Source organism: Homalodisca vitripennis, chromosome 6, assembly GCF_021130785.1.
Source record: "Homalodisca vitripennis isolate AUS2020 chromosome 6, UT_GWSS_2.1, whole genome shotgun sequence".
In the NCBI taxonomy this organism is placed as follows: domain Eukaryota; kingdom Metazoa; phylum Arthropoda; class Insecta; order Hemiptera; family Cicadellidae; genus Homalodisca; species Homalodisca vitripennis.
This window is the reverse complement of record NC_060212.1, coordinates 158,629,353-158,657,090: the sequence shown is the minus strand read 5'-3', so window position 1 is coordinate 158,657,090 and position 27,738 is coordinate 158,629,353. Positions and strand designations below refer to the sequence as shown.

General features: G+C 33.8%; 1 long non-coding RNA gene across 1 annotated transcript in view; it reads right to left on the bottom strand.

Annotated features, from left to right (window-relative positions):
* The window catches only part of LOC124365088, a 317,158-nt gene that overhangs the window by 127,332 nt on the left and 162,088 nt on the right, over positions 1-27,738 (bottom strand). The window lies entirely within an intron of this gene.

Genomic DNA, 27,738 nt, shown 5'->3' with positions numbered 1-27,738 from the left:
AGTTACACTCGTACACGCCACGCCTACACCCACCATGACACATTTCACCACCTACCGGGCACACTTGTCATTGTGCACACAAAGCGAAATATTCACTCGTCGAGTACCTACACGAAACAAGTGCGTGATCGAGCCAGAAGTTGGTCAAATGTACGTCTGTATGTGTGTGTACAACTGCCAGTTACACTCGTACACGCCACGCCTACACCCACCATGACACATTTCACCACCTACCGGGCACACTTGTCATTGTGCACACAAAGCGAAATATTCACTCGTCGAGTACCTACACGAAACAAGTGCGTGATCGAGCCAGAAGTTGGTCAAATATAGGTCTGTATGTGTGTGTACAACTGCCAGTTACACTCGTACACGCCACGCCTACACCCACCATGACACATTTCACCACCTACCGGGCACACTTGTCATTGTGCACACAAAGCGAAATATTCACTCGTCGAGTACCTACACGAAACAAGTGCGTGATCGAGCCAGAAGTTGGTCAAATGTACGTCTGTATGTGTGTGTACAACTGCCAGTTACACTCGTACACGCCACGCCTACACCCACCATGTCACATTTCACCACCTACCGGGCACACTTGTCATTGTGCACACAAAGCGAAATATTCACTCGTCGAGTACCTACACGAAACAAGTGCGTGATCGAGCCAGAAGTTGGTCAAATATAGGTCTGTATGTGTGTGTACAACTGCCAGTTACACTCGTACACGCCACGCCTACACCCACCATGACACATTTCACCACCTACCGGGCACACTTGTCATTGTGCACACAAAGCGAAATATTCACTCGTCGAGTACCTACACGAAACAAGTGCGTGATCGAGCCAGAAGTTGGTCAAATATAGGTCTGTATGTGTGTGTACAACTGCCAGTTACACTCGTACACGCCACGCCTACACCCACCATGACACATTTCACCACCTACCGGGCACACTTGTCATTGTGCACACAAAGCGAAATATTCACTCGTCGAGTACCTACACGAAACAAGTGCGTGATCGAGCCAGAAGTTGGTCAAATGTAGGTCTGTTATGAAATAGAAATTTGTATTCGGTGTGTTGTAGTGAAACATTTTTAATACAGAACACCACATGATAATTCATATGCCTATTACACTACTCGTAATGCATCTTTAACTGATATTGCAGAACTTTAGGGCACTTTAAGAATTGAGAGTACTATATTACTAGAGCATTTTTCAAAAGTTAAACATTTTAATAATGGTAGAAGTAAAATACCGAAAAATACAGAGTAAAATACAACAACGGTACGCAGTATCGAGGACCGCGGAAGAGAAATGACTGAGTCATTAACAAGCGTGTCGCGGTTGGCGGCACGATAGCGATCGACCACAATGATTGTACAGTTTGCACCCTACAAGGAACATCCATCAAATATGTAAAACAGTGGCGTGATGAGGCCGGATCCATCATTTGATGAGGGATGAGGCTACTCAAGCCACCGAGTACGGCACAGTGACGTCAACACCGTGCATAACTCGTGTAAGGGGACCACTCATTCATAAATGCCTCGGACATAGTATATAGTATTTATATCGTAGCGGATATTTATTATTGGATTAATTATTGATTACTGGCTGGATGAATAAATAATTTATTTTCATAAGGCTCATGATTGTGCTTTAAAAATCTCATTTTTTAGTTAGTGCGTTTCGTGATGCACGTTGAAGCCTCTACGAAAAACTCACCTAGTTACCCGTTTTCCTGTCCCAACATGCAAGAAGCAGCATGTTCTGAACTGAGTCGTCCAGAGGTTTGATACTGGTAATATTCACGAGTTTTGAAAGACACGCATTCTCCTACCTTTCTCTAGAGAATCATTATACCTTTAAGTGCCTGCCAAGTGTTTTGAAATACACACGTTTTCTTCTTCCCTTTCTCTCGAGAATCATTATACCTTTAGTGATCGCTAAGAGATAGGTAGAGAATCAAACTGAAAACCAAGAAACGGCACGAAGCGTTTCTATCACATTTTCTGAACTATGTATGTACGGTGGAGCTGAGTTCAACATTCGGCTATAATCGTAGATACAAATCAACAATCACGAAGGAACACAAACTATACACTTTCCAAGAATAGCTGAAATTCTTTCGGATTCATACAAATTACGATATACTCGTATATCTCTAATCTGGGTCGTCTCCCATTGATAATGCTATGACCACAACTAAATGCTTGAGATTTAACATTGTTTGTATGGGGTGTAACTTAGGGTGGTTTCCCACGATCAAACAAGTTTGAGCATTTAGCAATGAATGTTATCGTGACTTGCTGAGCATGTACCGTACCACGTACTGCCAGTACTGCCAGTACTACCCCCGGTAAGGTACGGGGTACCGACGCCGACTCAGCACGGAAACCATTCTTCACCCGCGCCGTTTGAAAAGTGTCCGTGCAGCCAATAACTCTCCCCCTTCCCCACCCCCCGCTCTCACCGACACGAATTTATCTCGTCCATCGGGACTGCGGAATTTGTTTTTCACTGCACCAAAACAGAGCAATCAAACCCTTCATCTGTCTGGGAACTGGTCGGCGACTGGACGGACACGGCGAGAGAAAAACTACTTCTCTGTTGTCTCATCCAGTACAGAACACTATAATATAAAATCTTGTAATCATTTGTTGTATTTTAGTGATGTGTTATTGGAGTAGCAAAATATGTGCCGAAATTATGTTTATTTATAATTAAAAAAAAACTTAAATTAATAAACTTAGTTTCGTAACAATCAAGTATATCAGATATTGTCCATCTACTGGATCAATAAAGTAGAAAAGATCCGTGGTTACAGTACAGATTACAATAACGATCTGCACTGTAAAGCAGGTAGACCTATAATAAAGAATCAATGTTACGATAAGAAAGAATCCAAAAGCTAAATATGCCCTAGGGACGCGACTGACCGGAATTTGTCCGAAGGTCGGGGTTATAGGCCTACGAAGTGCACTATAAGAATTAAATCCTGCGTCATAATCAATCCGTTATTGGTACGAATCCATTTTAACACAAGGATTTACTCAACTAAAACATTATATTGATTAATCATTCTGCAGAGAGGAAATCGTGTTTGTTTGACTTCTAAAATATCTTTCATGAGTCGCGATGGTGGACAAACCACAAGTGACTGCTGTTTGAAGCCCGACTTCCGTTCATGAATGCGTTATGATATTTTAACATTTTATAAAATAATATATGTTAGGCTATATTGTAAACTTTCATAAATAAAACAGTTCGACTTAGTACTGTATCTATGTACTATTATGTTTTTAATTTGTTTTCTACTAGTAATTGATGTTAATAATGAATGTTAATACCAACCGGAAGCAATTTCTAGTGGTGGCACCTTATCCGAAATTTGAATTATCCGAAATAGTCTTTTGCCCATCAACTTCGGATAATCAGTATGTGTTGAGGTGAAAATTTTAATTCTCAGACCTTTACGTTTGTGTGAAGAAACGGCGAGAACTAAGTTTACTAAAGACTATCAAGAACCACAACACGAATTAAACAAGCTAAATTGTAATGTAACTCATGTTACTGTAGTGTTCCAGGTTCGTGGTTAACTTTCAAACTCGGATATCTAAACTTTTCGATCCGAGAGTAGAAACCTTGGGAGTTTTGTTATTACAACATTTATATACGGCAACATACGTGACTGGCAATGGTTGTTTGAGTACGTACTTTAAAATTAGTAACAATGATATTTCGGCAAGGATTCATTACGATTACTTTATACCTATTTGTAGCAATAATCGCGTGTTCCTATAAGATACATTTCTTACTCTACGTTTACTTTAATACTTTTGTTATCCGCGTATGTATACTCACAAAAACAAAAAATGCAAGCAATATTTAATTCTGAAGACATTATGTTTCTGTGATCTCAACTCGACTGTTTTCGTCAGTTATCGAGATGTAGGTAGGTAAACACCGGTAAGGGTTGACAGAGCGGGTGTTAATGAGATCGGGCCAGCACCCGAGAAAGGGGAAGAAATTATGAAACCAGATTTTATTTAGCAGGTCCATTATTCAAGTTTAATGATGACCAGGCTAGTGGGTTATTGCTGCTCGGCGCTGCCCAGTGTTACATCCGTGTGCCGTCACGACGTCGCTGGATGTTGCCAAATTATAAACTTACATTTCAGAAAACGATGCATGATTTTAAAAGTTGAAGTGGGTTAATTAAACGAGAGGGAAGGGGCGAGGCTCGGGGAGATTGTTTGAACAGGAATAAATATTAACATGGGTCAAATGAGGCATGGTGTGTGGTATTGAGCCAGCATAAAGGAGCCATTGCAGCATTGCTATTGGCTGCCGGAGCGCCTGCGTGGCCCGGGCGGCAACCCGCCTCGCTCCCGACCAGACGCTACTGCTACCTGGCGGCTGTTGCGGGAACTACACTCGCTGGTACTAAATGCAGTACGTTGTATTTGACGGAACGAAATACTATGATGTTTGTTATATTACAACAAATACTACTAAATGTTATATAGAAATATAACGTAAAATATATATAATATAACACATAATATAAAGATTGATATAACAAACATATAAAAATGTTATATGGAAATCCTATAAGGAATATAAAAAGATTAGTAAGTTTCATAACAAACTAAGTAATTACGATACTTGAACCAATAAAGTTATGGTTGTTTAATTTACTGTAAAACTTGAAAAAGTAATGTCCGGCCAGGAAAGAAAGACTACATTTGATATATCTATAAATAAACAAAACCACTCACTAATTAAGCAACAGCACTTTCCTTTGCACAGTTGATGTAGCCTATAGGCTACAAAATAGTCAAATAATCAAATTTGACAAAAATTAATTTCTCTTATTTTTCATTATTGCAAATGATTTACCGTGATATTTTAGTATTATTGTGTTCATGATACCTAATTAACGAGTATTAAATTAATACTTTCACAGTTCATTATTTTATGGAATACAAATTATAGTATTTTATTTTTCTAGAAGACATCGAAAGTTAAGTAATTTAACATTAAAAATTGATCTTTTGTTGTGTGAGAAGTACTGCCAACAAACAATTATACTAGGTTTATGATTCGTGAGATTTGTCGACCGCCCGTTGTCGAACCTTAGTACAGCATAACCCAGAATGTAATTACTGTATTAGATAAATTCGTGAGATCACTTGATAACTTAAGCTCCTTAATGAATGAATGAATGAATGAATGAGACTTTACCACACAAACGATTTCGGCTATGTAATACTTAATTAGCATTCTACAAGTTAAAGTCACCAGATAGTTTCCTGTTCAAGAAGGATCATCCCTAATTATTAAGTGTCAAAAACTCATGCTGATATTTTCGTTTTTATTGATTACTTCGCCATAATTTGATCCGGTTTATTTCAAAAATTTTATTCTTAATGCTTATTTCAATACCGTTTAGTTGTATTAATGATAATGATTTTAAAACATTACTTTTTATAGTTAGTCAAAGAAATATGTATTGCAAAGAATAGCAAAAAGGTTTCACAAGGAACCTGTAAATCACTATAATGGTAAATAATTGGAGTTTAAGTTCCGTTGTAATGTTTTGTTGGTAAACGTAATTTTACTTAGTTACTGTATTTATTGCTCTAGTGCCGATTCAAGAAAGTACCAACATTAATTGACATTTTACATTTTTACAGTTTGGATTTGAGTGAACTGATCTATTGTAGTAGAGGATGTAGGCAATCTTCAAAATTTAAGTTTCCTACCAAAAGTGGTTGATTGTTTTTGCCACATAGCTACGGACAAATGAAGAGTGAAACTTGAAGTTACAGGAGATCCAAGAAAGGCGATCAAACTTGTATGGGACGCGAGGGGACACATGTTTCTTGTGCGGCCATTCCCCATTAGGTAGGGATAATCAATCGCGGAGAGGTGGCACGCCTGCCCGCCTCCCGCCAATAGCAGGCCACCAACCCACTAAAACAATTGGCTGGTTCTATTGTCTCGGGCAGCACAGCCGTCCCCGGCCCAAATATTTATACTCCCGTGGCGTAGTCTACAGTTCACGTTACGCGGCCAGTTTCAGGTGCAGTTCCATTTCAAGGTCAGGAAAGTTTTTATGGCCTAATTGAATTTTTACGGTGCACCTAAAGTCGTTACTGTTGTTACGTGCATTATACACCATTTCCCATTACAGATGTTACATTTTCATGGTCTAGATTAATGTTTCCGAGACAATTCTTGTGTTAAACTGAACTCTGTAATCTTCTTGGATTGTAAAACAGGATTTAAAATATTTTACATTTAGATTGAATTGCCTCTTCCCAAACTTCGGAAACAAACAAAACAAAACGCTAATGTATTGAAAAATACTTTTATGAACTACTCTCCTCATTTGAGTATCGGGGTGACTTGAATTGTCATTACTGAGTTATCATTTCTATGCATTCAATACAGCCTTATCCCGAATTTTAATCCTCGTAGCCTCGTAGAATTTAACTTAAATACCAGTGGCTTAGCGAGGAAATACAATTAGGTATTTTGCCATGGATTCTTAAAAATACTGAAAGTAAAATAGGAAAATGCTGAATCTTAAATGAGAGAAAAATCATAAAACTGAAAACAGTCAGTGGTTAATGAACAAAATAATATCATACTATACCTTTGCACAAATAATTTAAAACTATCGGAGATGAATATAGTGTTTTACACAGAAGCTATCACATTCCCCGGTGCATGATGCACCCTGCCATTTAGTGCTTCTGGTCGCCTCAGTGACATTCTCCATCAAATTTTCTTGGTTCCCAATGATTTCCACCGGTGTTTGTTGTAATTGTTTACAGTCGACAGCGAAGCCGGGTGCTGGGGTGGCGAGGGCGGGCGGGACGCTCTAGCGGAGAGGAAATCAATATGGCTTCCGACGCAAGTCTGTTAGCCCCCGTGCCCTGACGGTGTCCGGCACTGCCCTCCGTCCCGCCGTAACACTGCCAGCCGACGACTAGTAATTATCGCAATGTCACAGCCAAATCCGGAGTCTTACAATGGCACCTTGGAATTGAATATCGCTTGGAATTTCGATGTTTCCGTTTGGCACTAAAATATTCCTCTGGGTTGGGTCACCTCAACTATTACAGCACGCGCCTTCAGAGTGTGAAGCCGCGGGGTCGGCTCCCGGAGAGATTTTGAATAGATTTGTGGTGTAATTCAGTTTATACCACTTTGTACATATTCCGTATCGTATAAAACTACTCAAGTAATAACTTATCGTTTAATTACTTACAGCGTTTGGGGTCTATATACGAACACATCATAATCTGAAGTATTTTTGATCTAACTAACATCTGATTGGTAAGATCAAATGATACAAACTTCCCCTTCCCCATTGTAACAGAGTCAGAGATTACGCGCAATATTAAAGCTGAAAAAGACTCTCTTAAGGCTAGAGTGCAGGATTCAAAAGCAGTCACGTGACCTGCTCCTCGATTACAAAACCTGTCCTTATTAATAGAAAAAAGTGTAATTTTTTGAGAGTTAGTGAATCATGCCGTGAACTGCCTGTCCTCACAACATATCGAAAACAAACTGACTTATAGAACTGACTTTAAATTTGTATGGCGTATCTTTCATTTCTATAGGCTATAATCAGTATTGAGTTCAATAATGGCGCATGCCTTTCCATCGGATTTGTCTGAGCATTAGCAAAATCTTTAACTCAAGAATTAATCGGGCTCTACGGGTAGACTTTTTGAAATGTTTACATGCAATTTCAATAAGCTTGTTTCGCGACATTTGATATTGCGTACGCATCCCTTATAATCAATTCAATTTACCGTATTTCAATTTAAATAACCGATAACGTATTACCGAAGTTACCATTTGACCATCAAAAACCCATTTATTAACGCTTTCACATTCACATCCTAGTAAATGGTCTTCAGGAGAGATTAGATAATGCAATTTTGAATTCCACAGTGAAACAAGTTTAATTGGGGCCTATTTTCTTGTGACGATTGCATAATAAATTGAGCAAATGTGGCTGATAAAATGGATTTATGATGTTGTCTTATGATAATGAGTGTACTTTGACTTGAAAATAAATATACCCTGAATTAACATGAAGAATGTGTGAGAGAAACCGTGTGTTAGTTATGTTCGACAAACTGTAGATAGCGACACAGTACTAAATCTTTTCTCAGAGCTTTAATCCATTTAAACTAATCATCCGTAACTCTTTAAATATAATTTATTGATTAATATTATACTTAAATATTGGGAATTTTTGCTATCGTCTGACTTCAATTAATATAACGCGAGTAATTATTTACATCTTGAAATATATTTATAATTACTGGTAATTTGTTTATTGCTAGATAGAGTGGAACCAGAATAAATTTAGCATTGGATGACATACTTATCGTAGACTGTTACATAATCAACACTAGTTTAAGCCTCAGTAACGTTTCCGATGTTTTGGTAATCAGCTGTTTAATACACTTACCGCCGTCGCTGTGGATTTATTATATTATGCTTATATTTAACGATAAGCAAACTCGACACGTCATTACTACAGAATGTAATGTGATAAGGAAGATACACCCAAACATTAAACACATTCTGTAACACTAATAAATTGTTACTGTATAAAGTGGAACTGCACTGCACATACGGCATTGACGACATTTACTGTCATGAAAGTTTGTATACAACTGAGAAGCCGAAGTTAATCTCAAATAATGCTTAAATATTCCACTGCGCAAAGATCAATAAAAACGAGTGAATGAATTGTTTCTTTATCTGTATATCAACAATAGAGACGAAATTATGAACATTTCTTACATCTAATTTCTTAAAAGATACAACTGTTATACACGAGTCTCCAGTTAACAAATTAAAAATCACACATTATCTAAGTAAAATATTATATAGCATAAGAACATATATAATTTAACTACAGTTTCCTTTTAATAAAAACCAAACTTTTACCTTTTAAAATATTTGTCTTTCAAGAGAAATAGTGTTATAGTTATATTTTTTAATAATATCCAAATATTTTGTTTTTAAAGGGTTCTTCCGAATCGTCTACGGTCTGAGGTAATGTGTGTTCAATCAGTTCGTCTTACTATATTCAAATCACTATTAAACTAACTCATTGTGTGTGTGTGTGTGCGCGCGCGCGTGTGTGCGTGTATTAGTGAAATTGTGCCGATTATTTTGTTAGAATAAGTTATGTTGTTCTGCTGTTGAACTCTGTATTCTAATCAAATATACGTAGTTTATGTGCTACATGAGAATAGTAGACCTAATATTGTGCTTTCAATATGACGTTTTAGTAACATCGTTTTCGATAGTATGGAAGTGGGGGTTTTCAATTTTCAGTTTATTTACCCTAACTTTTACCCTACTATCTTACTAGTAATTATTTCCTTAATCGAATACTAATAACCATTACGTTTCTACTTTTGTTTTGTGAATTTCGGTGATATATTTACGTAGTTCTATATATCAATTCGTAAATCACTAGAAAGTATTGTAGTTTATATACTATCAGTATGTGAACACATATACAAAACTATTACATCGTTGATTGTGTGTCTGTCTTCCGCGTACGGTTTTAAACTATGCTGTGTTGTTATTTATGCTAGGCCTACATGAAAGTTACAAATTATTACGTTGTGAAATCAGTGATGAACATTTTGTATACTGTAGTAATTATGATTGTTGTACTGGCACACATCATAATTTGTAATTGATTGGAAAAATTACATGTAAATTTGTAAGCTTACATATTGTACGTTTTTATCTGTGAACAACTCAATCACCACCTGTCTTCCTTATTAACAATACATTAATCGATGTTTCGGTTGAAATCGTGATTCCGCGTGTAATTGTTATCCTCGCATTAGAATCTCCAAGTAAATTACTGTTCATGAATTCAATTCACACAATTGACGTTATATTAAATGTTTTCACCTCAGCCCTGACTGAGTGAGCGCGACAAAATAAACATGACGAGGTAAAACACAGTGGCAATGCCCACTAAATCCGAGAAGTGGAGTGTTTGCTTCGGTTGTTGTGGAGGGTGGGGAAGGGAGGGGGGACACAGTTGAAGGGTATTTACTTGGACATTACATTCAGGTCCTCCAGCGCACACACTACTTGTGCGTTGTGCTTCACAGCTAATTCTGTTAATTCCTGCCCGAGTTTACAATATTGTGATGCAAAACGCTACGTTTATCAAAGAACCTTATTTTAAATCCACAAATATTGATATTACTTATTTATCACTATATTTCTCGTATGAAGTTGAAACGTACTAAAACTGTTCGTTTGCGTTCTAACCAAGATCGAAAACGTTAAATTTATATTTACTGTACTTGTTTGTATATAGTGAGTATTTCATACAATTGATCCTAGACACAGTCAGAGCGATGTGTCTAAATGGATACATGTTGTGTAAGTAAGGGGTTAACTATATGCTACATAGCTTAACTATTGATTGCGCTAGCTAGTTTAACTCTTTAATTGGCAGTGTATAGTAAGTTTTCGCTCAATTGATCTTAGACACAATCGAGTTGATGTATGTAAATGAAATGAACATGTAAAAGGTTAACTTTGTGCTAGCTAGTTTAATTTTTGCAGTAGGCCTATGTTGTTAGGCCTAGGTTAGGTTTAGGTATATCAGCGTCCATATAATACAAGTGCCGAAGAGCTAGGGAGGGTACTACAACGCAAGAGCTAGGGAGGGTAGTCTACTACAACGCAAGAGCTAGGGAGGGTAGTCTACTACAACGCAAGAGCTAGGGAGGGTAGTCTACTACAACGCAAGAGCTAGGGAGGGTAGTCTACTACAACGCAAGAGCTAGGGAGGGTAGTCTACTACAACACAAGAGCTAGGGAGGGTAGTCTACTACAACGCAAGAGCAGCTGTAATCAAATATTGTCACCGACTTTTAACATTGACTTTCCATTCTATTATGTTTTCGCTTACTCTATAAATAAACCAATTGCAGTTTGTTTACAAATTTATTTATTCTGCTATTTTTTCAATGGCATCATGAACAATGTAAAATTTGTCACTAACAGTTAGCCAAATCCCTTAGTGACATGCACCAACATCATACTTAGTCTTGCTCATATAGCTAGAAATGAAGCGTCGTGTTGTAATTGTAAAGCTTGTAGGTAATTTCGCTTTTGAGATAACGTGTGGACAGACTGACAAAAGTAAAGTTTTTCCAGCCCGACGAGGGACAGGCTTCGCTAAAACTCAGCCAATTAAAACTTCGAACTCAATAAATTCTATTCATATATTTTGTTTTTACGTTTTATATCTTTTACATCCTTTATGCCTTAAATAGTTTAAAATAGTAAAACTCTATATATAAATATATTAAAGCCTAATATAATATATATGGCCTAAAATACATACTGATAATGTAAATGACATTTTCAAGTCTTTTATTATCAGGCAGTGCTTTTTAATTTCAAAGTGGCATGTAAAATCTTTGAAAAATCATATTTTATGCGATCTAACATACTTATTGATTTATAATAAAGTCACTACTAACATATTTCCGTTTTATATTTTTACATTCTTAATTATTTAACCAATTTAAAATAGTAAAACTCAATATAAAAATATATTAAAGCGTATATATGGACAGAATTTCATACTCATAATGTAAATGACATTTCCAAAATTATTAGTAGCCTATCTGATAGTTTATTTTAGTTTCCAAATGGCATGTAAAGTGTTTGAAAAATAATATTTTATGCGATCTAACATACTTATTGATTTATAATAAAGCCACTACTAACAATATTCCATGTTGTGTAATGTTCCGTCTGTCGTACTGTTAATTTCTCTACAAGTTCTAGCAGGTCTCCTCCTGCTGTGCTGTCGACAGCTGAGAGCTGCCCACCTGGGCCGACTCTTGGAGATGATGAAATAATCGCTACCGTGGCAGGGGCACAGGCCGAGTACTCTCAAGCCTCTCGATCGACCCTCAGGGCGAATTATCCCAGCCCTCGCTCTCGGCCAGATTAGAACCCGCGTCTCCGCCCCACTCCGCTCACCACTTGGACCGCGAGTACTTTGCTGGGAATTTGGGCTTCATTGTTTTCCTACCATTCGCTTGGGATGCTGTCCGCTATTAGCAATTATTCATATTTTTATACGTTCATTGCTTGAAGAGAAAACTGTTCAGGATGTAACACAGGTTTAAATTGGACCGAAAGAGATGACGAACATGGATAGTACAGTAAGAAATACTAATCTTGGAATAAACATACACGTATACCGTACTATAGCAATTCAAGGAACAGTTCAATTAGAATAAAGAAGTCAAACAAGGACATGCATGTAAAAATATTACCTAAAGTACCAAGAAAATAACTACACACACTGAAAAGCTTCTACGTTTAATTTTAAGTAAGTAAATAATAAATACAATTTTATTTGTTACAAAATCACTCTAATTTCGATGAAAACTTTCTAGATCGTTAATTCTATTTAATATATCTAATTTACTACATTTCATAAAATAAGAGCCTTCAAATTTACTATGTTTATGTATACAGTAGACTGAAATACGCTATTGTATTCTAGGGATCTTCTAGTGAACTTTTAAGGGTATTTAGACTTCAAAAAAGAATTGTTCGCATTATGTCTGCAGCGGGTAATCGTGCTAACTGTAAGCCCTTTTTCAGCAACTGAATCTCCTCACTCTTCCAAGTATCTATATACTTGAAGTTTTGACTTTCTTCAAAAATAACCCACATCTTTTTGCAGAGAACACTTTTAATCATCACTACGATACCCGCCACAGGGGTAATATGGTCTACCCGATCCATAGATTGACAATTTTTGAAAGGGGCATGCACTATTCAGCTCTACGGCTCTATAACGCGCTGCCTCGGCACCTGAAAAAATAACCAGCTTACAAAGTTTTCTAAAAAACGTTAAAACTATTTATTTTGTTTAAAAAATGTCCGTATTCTGTTCAAAAATTCCTGTCAGATTGCACAAACATGTGAAATAAACTATGTTGACTATTTGAGATTTTATTTAATTATTATTATTATTTTATCTCCTTATATACCAATGTGACTTATTTCATGTAACTTTTTGTTATTAACGAAATAAATTATTTCTGATTTCTGAAGAAATATTTCCAGAATTAACGTTTGCTAAAATTTACGTAGGTTAAAACAACGTAGCCTATACAAATATTTAAATTTATATTATGAGATATGAATGATGGTGATGACTCTCTGTAAGCTATTACAAAAATATTAATTCGATATACCGTGTATTGTAATTTTGTATGTATATGAAATATTACGGTGCTGTTACAATTGGTTTAATTCGATGTGAATTTTTTGTATTGAGCAGCCGTTTTAAAAGATTTTGAATTCCTTAAAACGCACTTACAAATCAAATTAACGATACATATATTATATTTTATAATACATGACATATTTTACATCTACATCACATGATTAACTTTAAATTAAAAAAACTACTAAAAAACTTTAAACACTTTTTTATCTCCTTAATTGGATACAATAAACTTGTCTTGGAAAATTGGTGTCCTGTCAAGGCGCTCCTGAGCTCTAGTGGAGAAAGGCTGAACTACATTGAATGTTTAGACGCTAGCGCTTCCAGTCATGAACGTGAACAGCGTGGAGCGCTCCAAGCGGAGAACATGTTAACCACCTCACAGCTGTAGGCTAGCGCTTCTAGATTTAAATCACGTAACTAAACGAATTCAGAGCTGTTTGAAGAAATAGCTTTTATCTTCGGAAGAATTGAATATTTAAAATATATTTAGAAAGACATAGTTATTGGTAATTAAATCATTGTGTCCGTTCTTATTTTTATTTTAATAATTGTACTCATTTATTAGTACTTATTTTATTTGAACATTACTGTCGATACATAATTAAATGCAAAGAGAGGAATCTAAATACATTTTAATTTAGGGATATGACAAAATAAACTGAAACTGAATTACATGTTTTGCTTATAGTATCAAGACATAGTGCTTGACAAATATATGATAATTAATGCTTGATAATTAATCAATCCTCTGGCAGTTTTCTTATGTAACGACTATTTTTCGAATCGTGTTATCAAAATATGAGTATGTATATGAATAATTCTTTATATGGCTCTAATATAATTTTTTTTTCATGGATTTACAACACAACGCTAAAGGAAAATACGTCCAGATCATTTATTGTTTATTTAAACATAAATAACATACAAGTTATTTTACAATATATCACAGTAAGTACAGTAATAGTCACTAAATGTAAATGCCTTCATATTATGCCAATATTTCTGTATTTTTAGCATGTTTATTACATTGCAGGTAAATAGTGTAGGGGAAATGTTAACAAAATCTTGAAAACGTTGAAATGGATGAATGCATTAGATAGAATGTAGGAAATATGTGTCTTATGTCTTATGAATTCCATGTATTTTTTAATATTTATAAATTGAAATTCATAAATGGAAACCTGAACGATTCATTATTTCTATAACAATTTCAGTAGTTGAAACAAAAAAATATGACCACCATAAAAATAAAGAGATATTTCACTCAGAAGGCATTTAAATCTGTAAAAGAATTGAAGAAAATTATCTGGATGACCTATTGTTTAATTTTTAGAGTGTTTGTCACATTATTATTACTACAAAATAAATTGAAAGCAGAGATTTCCCACACTGTAAGAGCACGATCTCGTCATGCGATTTGAGATTCAGTATAATTAGTTTGAGAAAGGTTTACGGTACAAATTCGTAAAATGTCCTGTTAAGCGAGCAGCAAGGAAAGGTATAGAAATAAATATAAACACTTGTTATTTATTATTTTGTAGAGAATGTTAAAAAAAGAAGTGGTAGCCTAAATGTCTCGTCAAAAGGTTTCATCGAAGTAAAGTTACATAGAGTTTTCTATTATTTTAAAAACATTTATTACTATTAGGCTACAACCTTCTATCAACATTATTGATTACGATAAGGTTAACTGTTGTATTGAATATACGGATCGATTATATATGTAAATAATTAGTTGTTTATAAAGGGAGTCAACTTTCATACTGTCAACTGAGAAAAAGGTTTTACATCACAAGGAGGATCCAAAAATTACAATTTCGTAATAGGTTAGTCAGAATATTTCATCCAGCAATACGCAAAAAGTTTTTCACTAAGCAAATGTTAATAATTTTCGCATCATCATAATCTAACTAATTTATATCATAACTTTAGGAATGTTAGTTTTGCAACACTGACCAATCTTAGATTAATGTACAGAAGTGATTAACAACTTGTAAATATATTATTTTAAGTATTGCGTGTAATGATAGAGAGTAAATTTGACCTTTAACCCTTGTATAAAAGGAGTGGTGTAGCTTCTTAGCAATGCAGGTGTAGGAAAAATAAATTTAAAGATAACGAATAAAGCTTTATCTGTTATTGTCTTAATAAAGTTAGCATTTCAATGTAACTGTATTTTTCATGAACATAATTACGGTCATTAACAACTTTTTAGCATCAAAACCTGTAATAGCTTAGATACAGATACATTTTCTTTTCTGTTCAACGTTTATAGTTTATAGGTCGCAAGATACAAGTCAGTATTGTAAAGTTGTAGTTCCCACAGTTTTATCTCCGATTAACTTTTAAAACGATGTTATTAAACTTTCCCAACTGTAGCAAGTCTCATTAAACTAATCTTTGAGAATCGTTAAGACTTTAAACACGAGTATTGATATGTGACATAATTGAACCAATGTAAAATCAGTCAATTTATTAGCACAACTTACAAGATTTTTTTTCATTTATTACAATTTAATTGATTATTGTTACTATAATACATTTTTGTTCATAGTTTTACGTACTTCTTCATTTTTACAAATAATCCAAACCAACCACCACGAATATCTGCACGATACGTTATGAAGAACTCTCCAATTCAGAAATAGGCCCAAGAAAGGCTGGTTGCTATAGTTGTAGCAATCTTGTGCCTCAAGGAAGCACGGAAGCACTCCATAAGAAGTCCATTAAAAACCTCAAATGGATGTAGCCTAGTTATGTATCAGTCAAAAGACCACTGCGATAATAAACGAGGTAGGAGTACGCCACACCACGTGTCGCGTAACATGCTTCACTGAGGTTCAGTGATAAATTCAGGTCTAAAGGTTCATTATTCATTATTCATATTAGGTTCATAGTTTATTATTGACAGATTTAATGACATAAACTCGTATAAAAAATAAATGTTTACACTCATTATGCATACAAAAAGAAATTGTGTGACTTCAACAACGTTTAGCCAAATGGCATAGTTATAGGTACGCCATCAGTTCATTATTGTCAATGTAAAAATACAGTTTCATGCAATAGTCTACAGGTGAAATCTTTCTCAAAATATCTTGCCACCTGATACATTAAAATTGTTGATCATTAAATTGGGTGTAATACTAGTGTTTAAATAATAATAAAACCAATAAACATAGAGTCACCATGAACATAAAACAATAAAAAATAGTGTGTTGTAATTGGACAGTGAACACTAAAATACTTGTGTAATAAAATTCAATTGAACTCCCGCACGCGCCGCTTGAGGTGCACTGGGATATAAATTGTATGTATTTATGTATTTTTAGAAAATAAAGAATATTGAAATTGAACTATAAAATAATGTTTCATGTGTTACTAGACAGGCTACATGAGTTAAAACCTCTCATTAATTACCTGACTTTGTTTACAAAGTTATTTATTATTCTTATATTTTCTAGTTGCCATTTTCGTTACCCATGAAACAAATGTTAAAATATTCACTAACGCTCAGCCAAATCCCATGGAGTGACATGCCATAGTTGGCAATTTTATATTTTTGAACTTAAGTAGTAAATCCAGGAGGCATTTATTACTTTGAACATTTATTTCCTTCTCCAAACTGTTTACAACTTTTAACAATACAACAAAACGTGGCATCTAGTTAGGAATCAAGTAAGTGTAGCAAATCAAGCGCAAAGCGTGCAGGTGTGTCGCTAATTATGAGTTAAGTGGCTTGTAACATTATAAACTGTTACTAGACGCATTAGAAATTTAATCATTAATGGATGATTGTCAATCTAACATTTTTAATTGTAAAATACCCTCTGTGTTTGCCAGAACCGGCTATTTCAAATATGGTGATCGTGCCAAAATATTCCAATTCCTTCAGTGAAACGAGTACCTGGCAGGTACGTTTGTTTTCATTGACACAATATATTGATTGCGTTTTATATGATTAATTTGAAATTATTAGTTGTTGTAAATAAATTAATATCATTACCCATTACTGAAAGGATAATAGTATTACTGACATTTTCCAACATTATATCATACAAAAATTGAATCATTCGTTTCAGGATTAAAACCTAGGTTCTTCCACAGTCATCAATAAAGGCTGAAAACTGTACGTACTGCTGTTGTATCAGGCAAGCATTTCTTTTCTTGAAGTAGAACATTTTTGTTGCCAAAATTAGTTTAGTGTTTGGCAAGTTCATTGCCACACTTTTTAGTTTTTTTGGATGTTTAGCTTCATGTATTAGGATTTTTGAGATCAAAGGAAAATGTCATATTTAAATATTTGAAACGCAGTGTTTTATTTTTGTAACATATACTAATGGTAAATTTCCGAAATCCTTTTGTTTTTTTAAATCATCCAACGTAAATAAAAAGCTCAAAACCGAGAATGTCAATTATTAATATTCTCATAGATTGTTGGTACCTGCTTTTACCATAATTAATTATACTCGTGCTATAGTCTATTAGTCTGGGAGCCAAGCAGCAGTTTATATTGTATAAGCACGCAACCTAAGTTTTCTATAAATCGATAGAGAAAATTTTAGAAGAATGAAATCTATCGTCAGCTGCGTTAGTTTTGGTGGGGGTTGAAATAGGAGTAATCATATGAAACTTTTTAAATATTATATTTGGTATAAAAATATATTTTATGTAAAAATAAAACATTTTAAATTATATGTTGTGTAAAACCAAAACATTTTATATTATGTTGTGTAAAACCAAAACTGACTGCCAGAGGAGAAATATATAAAAGGACTTTTAACTTTTAATTACATGTCATCAATTTTTTAATGTATCAAGCTAGTAAAAATGTGATATGAAAAAAACTATCGTTTCTCGATACCCTCCATTATACCTCCAACAAACTTAGCACGACTGACAGTCATTTCTTTCTAAGCGAAATTCCTCCAACGATTTCAAGAGTTTTTCAGGTTATATGCCTACGCCAACTGGCTCTAGGATTGTGTTATGGATTATCTACCTATGTTACTCTCGGATCAAAACGATAAGATATGGACAATTACTTCCAGATTGATAACAACGACAAATTTGTCTGTTTCTGGCGTTTTGGATCAAAATGCAAATTTAAAGATCCATAACTCAGTTACTTGTGATCTAATGAAGACCCAATTTGTATACGTGATAATTACAAGTGTACTCTTTTGGTGGTGTTGCCTCGGCAGTTTGGCGGCTTGCGCGTTAAAACAAGCATGGGCCGACCGCAGTAAATGAATAAAACGTTATTATTAAATCGATGTCAAAAATTTAAAATAGTGGTTACACGACCAATGACATATTAAAGAGCTCCATAGAGAGACCAGTATACATTTTTAACCACCAGCCCGCTAGACAAACGTTAAGATTATAATTTTATATTATTCTAAAATTCCAAGATTACGGAATCAATAAAAGTACACTGGTAATTATATGAATTATATGGTTTACAAAACTTTGTCATAATGAAATCAAAAGTTTCCGAGTTATCCTAAGAAAGTTTTTGGAAAAAGGTTGGGGTCTAAAACGTATATTTTTCATTGTTATCGAATTAAAAACTGGAAGTTACCGAGTGTAAATGATATGTTGTATTTGGCTAAACACAACAGTAAGCTAAATTTTAATATAACTCTGGTTATTGTAGGCCTATCTCTACAGGTTAGCTCTTGGTTGTTTTAAACTCATGTGTCTAAACTTTTAGATCCGAGAGTAAATTATATTATCTCAACATCAGTTAAATGGTATGAATGTTTGTAAAATAAAATTACATTTGGAGAGCTACATCCAAAGAGCTCTAAATTAAAGTTAAAAAGTAATTAATTTTTGGTAGCGTAAGTATGATTTTAATTAATTTTAAATTGGCACCACGTGCATCGGAATTTAGACATCGTTCCCAGTGTGTAAGTGTGACGGTCAAATTTTACTGCCGAATTTTAATTGGAATTTTACTATAATTTTAGTCTATATTATATGAGAATCAATCTCCTCAAGTTATGCAAAACCAAATTTAAGTTGGCTTTTTCAAATCTTTCAATATCTGAAATGGGTATTATTCATATATCCATATAGAATATTGATTTGCTAGTAAAACTTCAGTATTATTAACTACTGTTTTCATCCCGCTAAGAGAAATGAAGAAGAAAATTATTATACTTTTGTAGAGTATTATGGAAATGTGTCTTAATTATGTCTTTTAAATGTTTCATGGATTTATGCTATTGTGCAAGTGAGGGAATACTTAAAAGTTAGCATTATTACTGTAGTGAAAACGAAAATAAATACTGAATTTTGAATACAAGCAGAAACGGTTATTGATATTATGTGAATGTAACAATACATACTCGTACAAACACGTTTGTTATTGGCTCAGCTGAGTTAATGGCTCTGCGAATTCTCAACCAACTGTAATCGCAGCAAATGGTTGGTACCTGTACATGATAAAAGTATTCTTTCATTAATACTGTATTGAACTGTCACCAAGAGTATTACTCTTGTATTTCCACTTATAAGAGAACGTAAGTTATTGGCTGAGCGTTAGTGAAGCCTATTATTCAGGATACAGGCAAAATGTCTCTTCTGTTTGTATGTTTGTCCGCAACACATTCTCAAAACGGATTGAGCGATAGACTTGAAATTTTGCATGAACCCACATTTCAACATAGGCAAGATCGAGTCAGATGTTGGTGCATGTCCAGACATGGGATTTGGTTGAGCGTTAGAGAAGTGAGACTGTTTGTCTGCCCGCAGAAAATCTCGGGAAGGAAATATTTCAGCTATATATTTAAATGTTGCTGGATTATTTATTTCTAAATAGACAATATACAGTTCGATGTTGGTGCGCGGGATAACTCTGGTATTTCCCCACATTCTAGCCTGTTAATACGTGGTCAATGTTTCACGTGCGGTCAGGGAATGGGCAGGTTGTACTTGCACTTGTACCCTGAATACGCTGTTGTATTATCTGGATGGTTTTTTCATAATTAAGTGTTGAAACTAACTAAAACTAAGATTTAGTAATATATTTTCACTAAATTCGATTCCATTGTAAATACTCGTACAATAATGAATACAACTACAACGAAGCTTCATAATATATCGTGAAATAATTTAATGTGAACACAAATAGTGCCTATGACAAGGTTAAAATGTATAACAGGATTTTAAGCCGTATCAAAGGAAACAAAAACAGAAATGGAAATGAGACAAAAAGCAATTATGGTAAAGAATGTCGTATCGCAAAGTTTAGTAGTAACATTTTAGCATTAGTAGTAGTAACTATACCACTGTCAGTAAAGAATTACACCGTTATAAACATTACACCGTTTACAAAAACATGACACAACCATAACCAGGTGTATATTATTGAAAGAAATTATATTTCGTCACATTCTTGAAAATAATTACAAATTTTAAATATATCTTTAGGATTTTGCTTATATTTAACACAAAACAAATATAGCCTACATCTACCAATTCAATACATTTAAATCATGATTCTCAAACCTTACAGTGAACCAATAATACTAATTTAAGGTTCAACTAAAGTAAAAACCAATTTAAAACAATTTAACTGATTATTACACATTTATTTATAAACACGCTATTATACTAATGGACATTTTAATTGTCTGTTAGGTAAAGTTATATTCCGAAACTAATTGCATTGCAACGCATGCATTTCGTTACATTCTAATAATATAATATTTCTCTAAAAAATTAACATCAGAATATAAATAAACCATATTAAGAAAAATATTCAAATTTTGTTTGCCACGCTAAATTACTTGAAGTAAGAGAATTTTCTCGGTTGAGAGTCGAGAGGGATGCAAGAAGTTGTGTAACCTTGGACGGAGTCTCTGTATTAGATGCTGATGACAAAGAGCAGTAGCGCCATAAAACAAACAAGATGGCGCCGCCTACCCGCGACATTGTCTCACTTCCGGTTGAATACAAACACTAATGTCTGCGTGCCGGATGTACCATCAGACTTGCAGATGGAAACAGTGCACACTTCTTTCTGCAGACTTCCGTTTCTTACGGAGTCAGAATCTCGGTCCATGATGAATTTGGTTCTTACAACGATTTTGGAAGACGAGGCCTAATAATATGGTCAAAAATTAAATAACTAATTATTTGGAATTTTTTACGAAAACAACATAAATTGAAAAAGTATGTGGAATCGTCACCACAAGACTGGGTTTCAAAATTTAATTACGTAATGAAGGCATGTGTTACTCATCGATATTTGCAGGGGGAGTTGAATTTCATAATGAATGTAAACACCCTCCATTTGGGCCAGCAAATGCAAAAAAGTTACCAAATCCATGAAATCTGTATAAACCTTTTGTTCTGTCTGCATAAGACAAATTTGTTTAAAACCGGACAACCGTTATAGTTTTTAAATATTTTTGGTTAAAAAACAAAGGAACATTTACGTGCCATGCCAATGTTTTAATTTCAATTAAATGTTTGCATCATTCGAAAAAATAAGCAGAATATTTTTAACGAATTTATATTAGGTAACATTTTAAATCACCCACTATTCTCGACAAATGGGAAAAAATAAAACCTTGTATGCAATTTTTATATAAAGCCATTATAAAAAGTGTTTGTCTTTTGTTTGCGTAATGATATTTAGTATAATGGGTCACAAATTACTTTATTATTTTGAAATATTGATTTGTTTTCCCACTTATAATATTTTCCATGGAAAACTTAAAATAAACATTTAATATAAACAAAGTTTATTGGATTGTTAGCACCAAAAAAGTTCTAAAAATCTTACATAGGAACTGTTTGTACACGTAAATACGTTTTGATTTATCTGTTTTCCCATTTTTAGAACAAAAGAGTTGCAGTTACATTTTAATTAGTTGTCTCCCAAGCATTTTTTAATAAGAGAACGAGGTCAAAATTTATTTACAAAGTAAGCGTAATGAGCATATTTAAAATAAAAATGAAGATTTTTAATTCCCAATAAATATTGTATTTTAAAACCACCATTTTGATTAAATAAAATAAAACTGGAGATATGAATACGGTCAAGTAAACCTAAATAAAGTTGAAGTTTTTAGACTTGAGTTGAGTACATCTAGGACGTCACTAGCTCAAAGGTCGTTAATGTGGAGTATTAATCATTCATAATTTCATTTTTAGTTTTTTATACAGTCTGTATAGAGATAATTATCTGGACCTCCCGAAAAGATTAAACTTGGTATTTTTCGAATTTTTCAAATTTGATCCTGCTTAATTTAACTTCCATTGTATTTATCTAATATCCAGTTAATTTAACAAAAACAAATTTAACTACATAACAAGCCTTTGCAGGGCAATGACTAACTAATTAATACTCTTCATTGTGATGGCTCTATTCCTATAAAAATAAATTAATTTCAACTAAATTTCTTAATGCACGATTTAAGCTGAGTTCTTAAACGAGGAAATGCGCGTACACAATTATATGAGAGCTCTCGGCCGCTGCTCGACTGGAGATTGGAGAATGTTTAAATCTCCGTCCGCCAGAAGTCGCTCTACGCCTTCACGGTGCCACGGCTCCTCGACGTAATGCCCAATCGTCTTGAAGCAAGCGAAGTGCCGTAAGCCGTGAAGGACCGGTCATTACGAGAAGGGCGGGAGTCTCCGCCTCGTTAAGGTGCGGGTCCTCGCCCAATGCGCCAGTTTCAAAGAACTTGTTAGGCCGCGGTGAATGAGTAAATCGACAGCGGGTGAGCACGGGGCTTGAGCATGAATGGGCCCGGTACTATTCGGAGTCGGTGGGGCCGAATGCTGCACCGCCGCTGCGAATATATGGACCCATAATGCTAATGGCTTGTGGTTCCGAGAGCTGGCGCTACCTGTCGGAATACTCTTGAACTGCTTCACTTTCGATGTTAACCACAGTATCAGCACAGTTAGAGATAATAGGAGTAGAGTGTGCTCTGACTAGAGTGGTCCCTTATTGCTCTCTCTTTCTTTGTCAAAAAATCTCCTTTCTTTATTTCAATTTTAAAATTAAACTGGGAGACCTCCTATTTGTTGCGAAGAAATTCAAATGAGGGGGTTCTCTTCACTTGCACTCATATGTAGATTTACGTTGCTGGGAGTGTAGTTTAAGACTATTTACTGTATAAACCTCCAAATAACGAACTGTAATATAATCTACAGAAAAGAAAAATATGAACACAGTTTGTATGGCCAAAACAGCATTAAAGTTAACAAAGAAATTATTTCATAACATTTTAAAATGCTCTACAAAATTTAAGAAAAAGCTTAAATCACTACCACCATTACCATTACTTTTAAGTAAGGCATTTCAACTTTTTTCGCTATGTTTGAAAATTGTCAAATTATAGATAAATAAGAAAGTTTTATGACATATAGCTAACGAAATAGCTTTTATAAATGTATAATAGTTTGAATAAACATAACCGAAGAACAGCAATTCGAATAAAAATTAAACTGGTCTTTTCTTGCATATACTAGTTAAATTCTTGAATCATACATTAATGATACTAAAACACTACATCAATGAATGTATTTTATTGCTATTACTTAATATTACTTTTGATAGTATAAATTGTATATTATATTAATATAATATAATATTTAATTTAAATTATTTTCTTTTGGGTTTGTCTAATATTTTTAAAAATTCGTTACAACTCCTCGTAATAAGGAAGTGCCGGTGCGTCGTAGCACCTGCAGAAAGTAATTAGGCAATTTGAGTGCTGTAGTCGTTTTGCATGCGTGGTAGTTTGCAGGCGCATTTTACAAATAGAGTATCCGAGATTTCTTAGTAAGAAAACGTGTTTTAAGTATTGTTAATTCATTTTAAACGTTTTACTTACTATTTTTAAATGCTACAAACACATATAAATCTTAATCATCACAAATTATTCGTAACGTTCTTAAACATTTGTTTGTTTTTTTTTTTTTTTTTTGTAAATAAAGATTTTACTTTTTCTAAGATATTTAGCGAACAGCGAAATTGCAAAAAAAGGACAGTCTTGCGGAAGAATTAAGCTTTCTTTTTCACCAATAATCAACTAGAAATTTCCAAACCCAAGGACTTGCGAGTCCAATTTACTATTACAAAGCTTTCGTTTATAAAAGACTTGTTTCCTTGAGGTACTACTATAGTCATATAATTGCTGAGAGAAGTGTGGCAGACGTGCGTAAAACAGCTATTCCATTTTTAATCCCGCAATATAGTCGTGTTTCTAAAATAGTGCTCTAATACTCTGGTCAATAAAGTTACAGCTATTTATCGGAAAGTTCAAAACAGTAATCGATTACCCGAGAATACCCAGTCACGTAAAAGCCACAGACGGTCCGGTTTAATATTTGCTATGCATAAAATTAAAATAAATATCTAATAAAACGAATAAAAACGCAACTAGATTAGCACGTCAGAATTCGCAAACGTAATGTAAACGTAAAACGAGATCAATTAGTAGCTCCTTCAATGATAGGATTGAAATGTAAAGAGTTTAATGCAAATTCTATATTTCGCTACGATTGAAGATGGCCATAGAGAGTTCAATAACCGTAGATGACATTCCTTTAAATTCTACATCAAATCAAAATCTTTATCCAGAAAAAATCCAATTTTTCAAAATGAACTGGAATGGAAATGGTTGAATGGAATGAAATATATTTTTATATGAATACGTGTTTACTGACAGAGCTAATAAAACATTCACTAAGCTTATTGAATTTTAAGGCACTTAAACAATATTATAATTTTAGTCATTGTCTTACGCAAAATTAATGTGCTCATTTTAGACCATATTTTATTGAACACTTAATAACATCTTCAATGTGATCCTTGCGCCTTACAATAGCCTGATGAATTCTTTTGGATTCATACGTTAAGTTAAGGCAATATGCGTCGCATATGTATGAACACTGCCATGATGAATACAATATGTAAGTCTGCAATGTACAATGTGAATAACAAGAGATCTAAATAGTTACACTGTGGTACTTCCATCATTATAAGAGGTAATAAACCGTCTACGTACAACTTTAGCTGTGCCAGAAATTAATCCCACGTTAATAGAATATCCATTTTTATAATGTATTTAATTTGGAAATCATGTGTTTTCCATAATACCACCCTAACGAATATATTCCAGAAGACATATTGATCTGGAGAAAGTTCTTTTTACAAAAGGATTTATTTGCCACCCGAATACAGGAATTATGTTTAATAAGTTTGCTTCGCCTTATTCTTTTGGTGATCCGGTAATAAAATGAATTACGTATGTTGTCCATAGGCCATTCCCTCTGATCATCCGTTTGATTACAGTTATACAAATGCTTCAAGATTTGCTTTTACTTTGAAGTAACAATATACGTAATTTATACTATAGACACAGTTAATCTTATATGCATTGTTTCAATTTATTCCCAATGCCATCGTAATACTAAATTAAATGAATAAAACTTTGTATAATCCATAAGTAATATAATTCTGTTCAATCATTGTATGCGAAAGGATCAAGGAAAGTATTAATTATGAATATATTAATACTTTCAGAATATATTGAAATATATATTTACTTCATTGATTCGATAATAAACTGCATTTATCGTGTTAAATAATTGCTATATTTCATGTAATTTTATATAAATAATACCAAAATGCAGTGAAACTAATAATAATAGGCAGCTCAATGAACATAATTACAAGTATACTGGTTAAGGAGAAATATTACCACTTAAACCAATATTAAAATACCATTCGAGTTTTAATAATTCTATTTGTTTCATCTACCAATCATAATAATTTTGATCAAATAGAGTTATATTCATACAATAGCTATATAATTATATTTTCATATATATTTCGTAATAATATATTTGCTCAGTAATGTTAATTTACAGTACTAATGTTAAGTTTAATCAAAATAGAAGATGCTCAAATCAACATGTAGTTTACTAATCAAAATAATGTTTACATCCACACAAATAAAAATAATTGAACAATATATACGGTTGTATAACAGTTGTATTTACAACAATAATCAACTTCTATTTTGGCTGTGTATATAAGTTAAAATATTAAACGTCCAAACCACTCGAAAGCAGACAAATAATCCGTATGATCATGAGACGCCTGCCATGGATGAGGTCGGCAATATAAATACAGTATGTATTGTGCCAGTTACACGAAATGAAGGCGCAAGCTGGAAATACAGTATAGTCAACATTACTAATCGGTATACACGAAACAATATATATATATATATATATATATATATATATATATATATATATATATATATATACTGCAATTTTAAAACATTGTATGCCCACATATTTCAATGATAGCTATATCAGTTTTACGAAACACACACTTTTACCATTAAAAATGTTTAGACGTTACAACTTAGGGTGAAAAATCCTGAGTTTAAACTCTACAAATTTAATTTATTTAGAGGATTAACTATAGTTCATTATTTAATTTTTAATTTTAATAACAGAAATATCTAGAACAATTCATAGTAGAGACGTAACAGATAGAGATTTACATCTCGGATATTTTGTTTTTGGACTAAACATGTTACTTAGTAGGAACTCAAAAATATATAACATGTAATAGTATATGGATATACCAATATAGTAATAGTATATAGTATATAAATATACGTATATATTGATTCCATAATCACAACAACGGGTTTAAGTGGTCTAGCCGAATAGTCCACCGTTTATAATTAAATAAATGATTGTGAAGGAATAAAATAAATGACAACTGTTATAAAGGACACCGCCAGCAGCACGAGGGTGGAGGGAGGATAATGTAGCCAAAGTGTATTGATGGTGGCGGTGTCACTCTAGCACTACCATTTCCCATAATGCACCGGTAATGTGTCCATCCCATCTTAGCTGACAACGGTATTATTTACATCCCCTCCCCACCACTCAGCATCAACGCCTTCTCTGCCATGACACTTCCTCATACTGACATAGCTCTATGTTTAAGACGATCTGGAATATTATTTACAATAAAAAAGTAATTCCATAAAATTAGTAAATTACACCATCCAGTGATTTATCTTCTTTTTCACTATAGGTGTATTCCAAAATATAGAATACACTTTGAATATACTTTCAATAAAAGCCTGCAATGGTGGTACTTCTTGAGGTTATTTAATCACGACTCGAGGACTTGATGCAGTGAAACAGAAGGATATTTGATGATGGGATTACAAATCATCAGCATTGCTTTTTTTAATGATGATTGTCTCTGCTATCGGACATGACTTGGGAGAATCTAGCGTACGCGTGACAGTTCTCTGCTTGAAAGATGTTAAAAAAACACTACTTTTTTACTCATCTGAGTAAGACGAATTAAGATTAAATTGC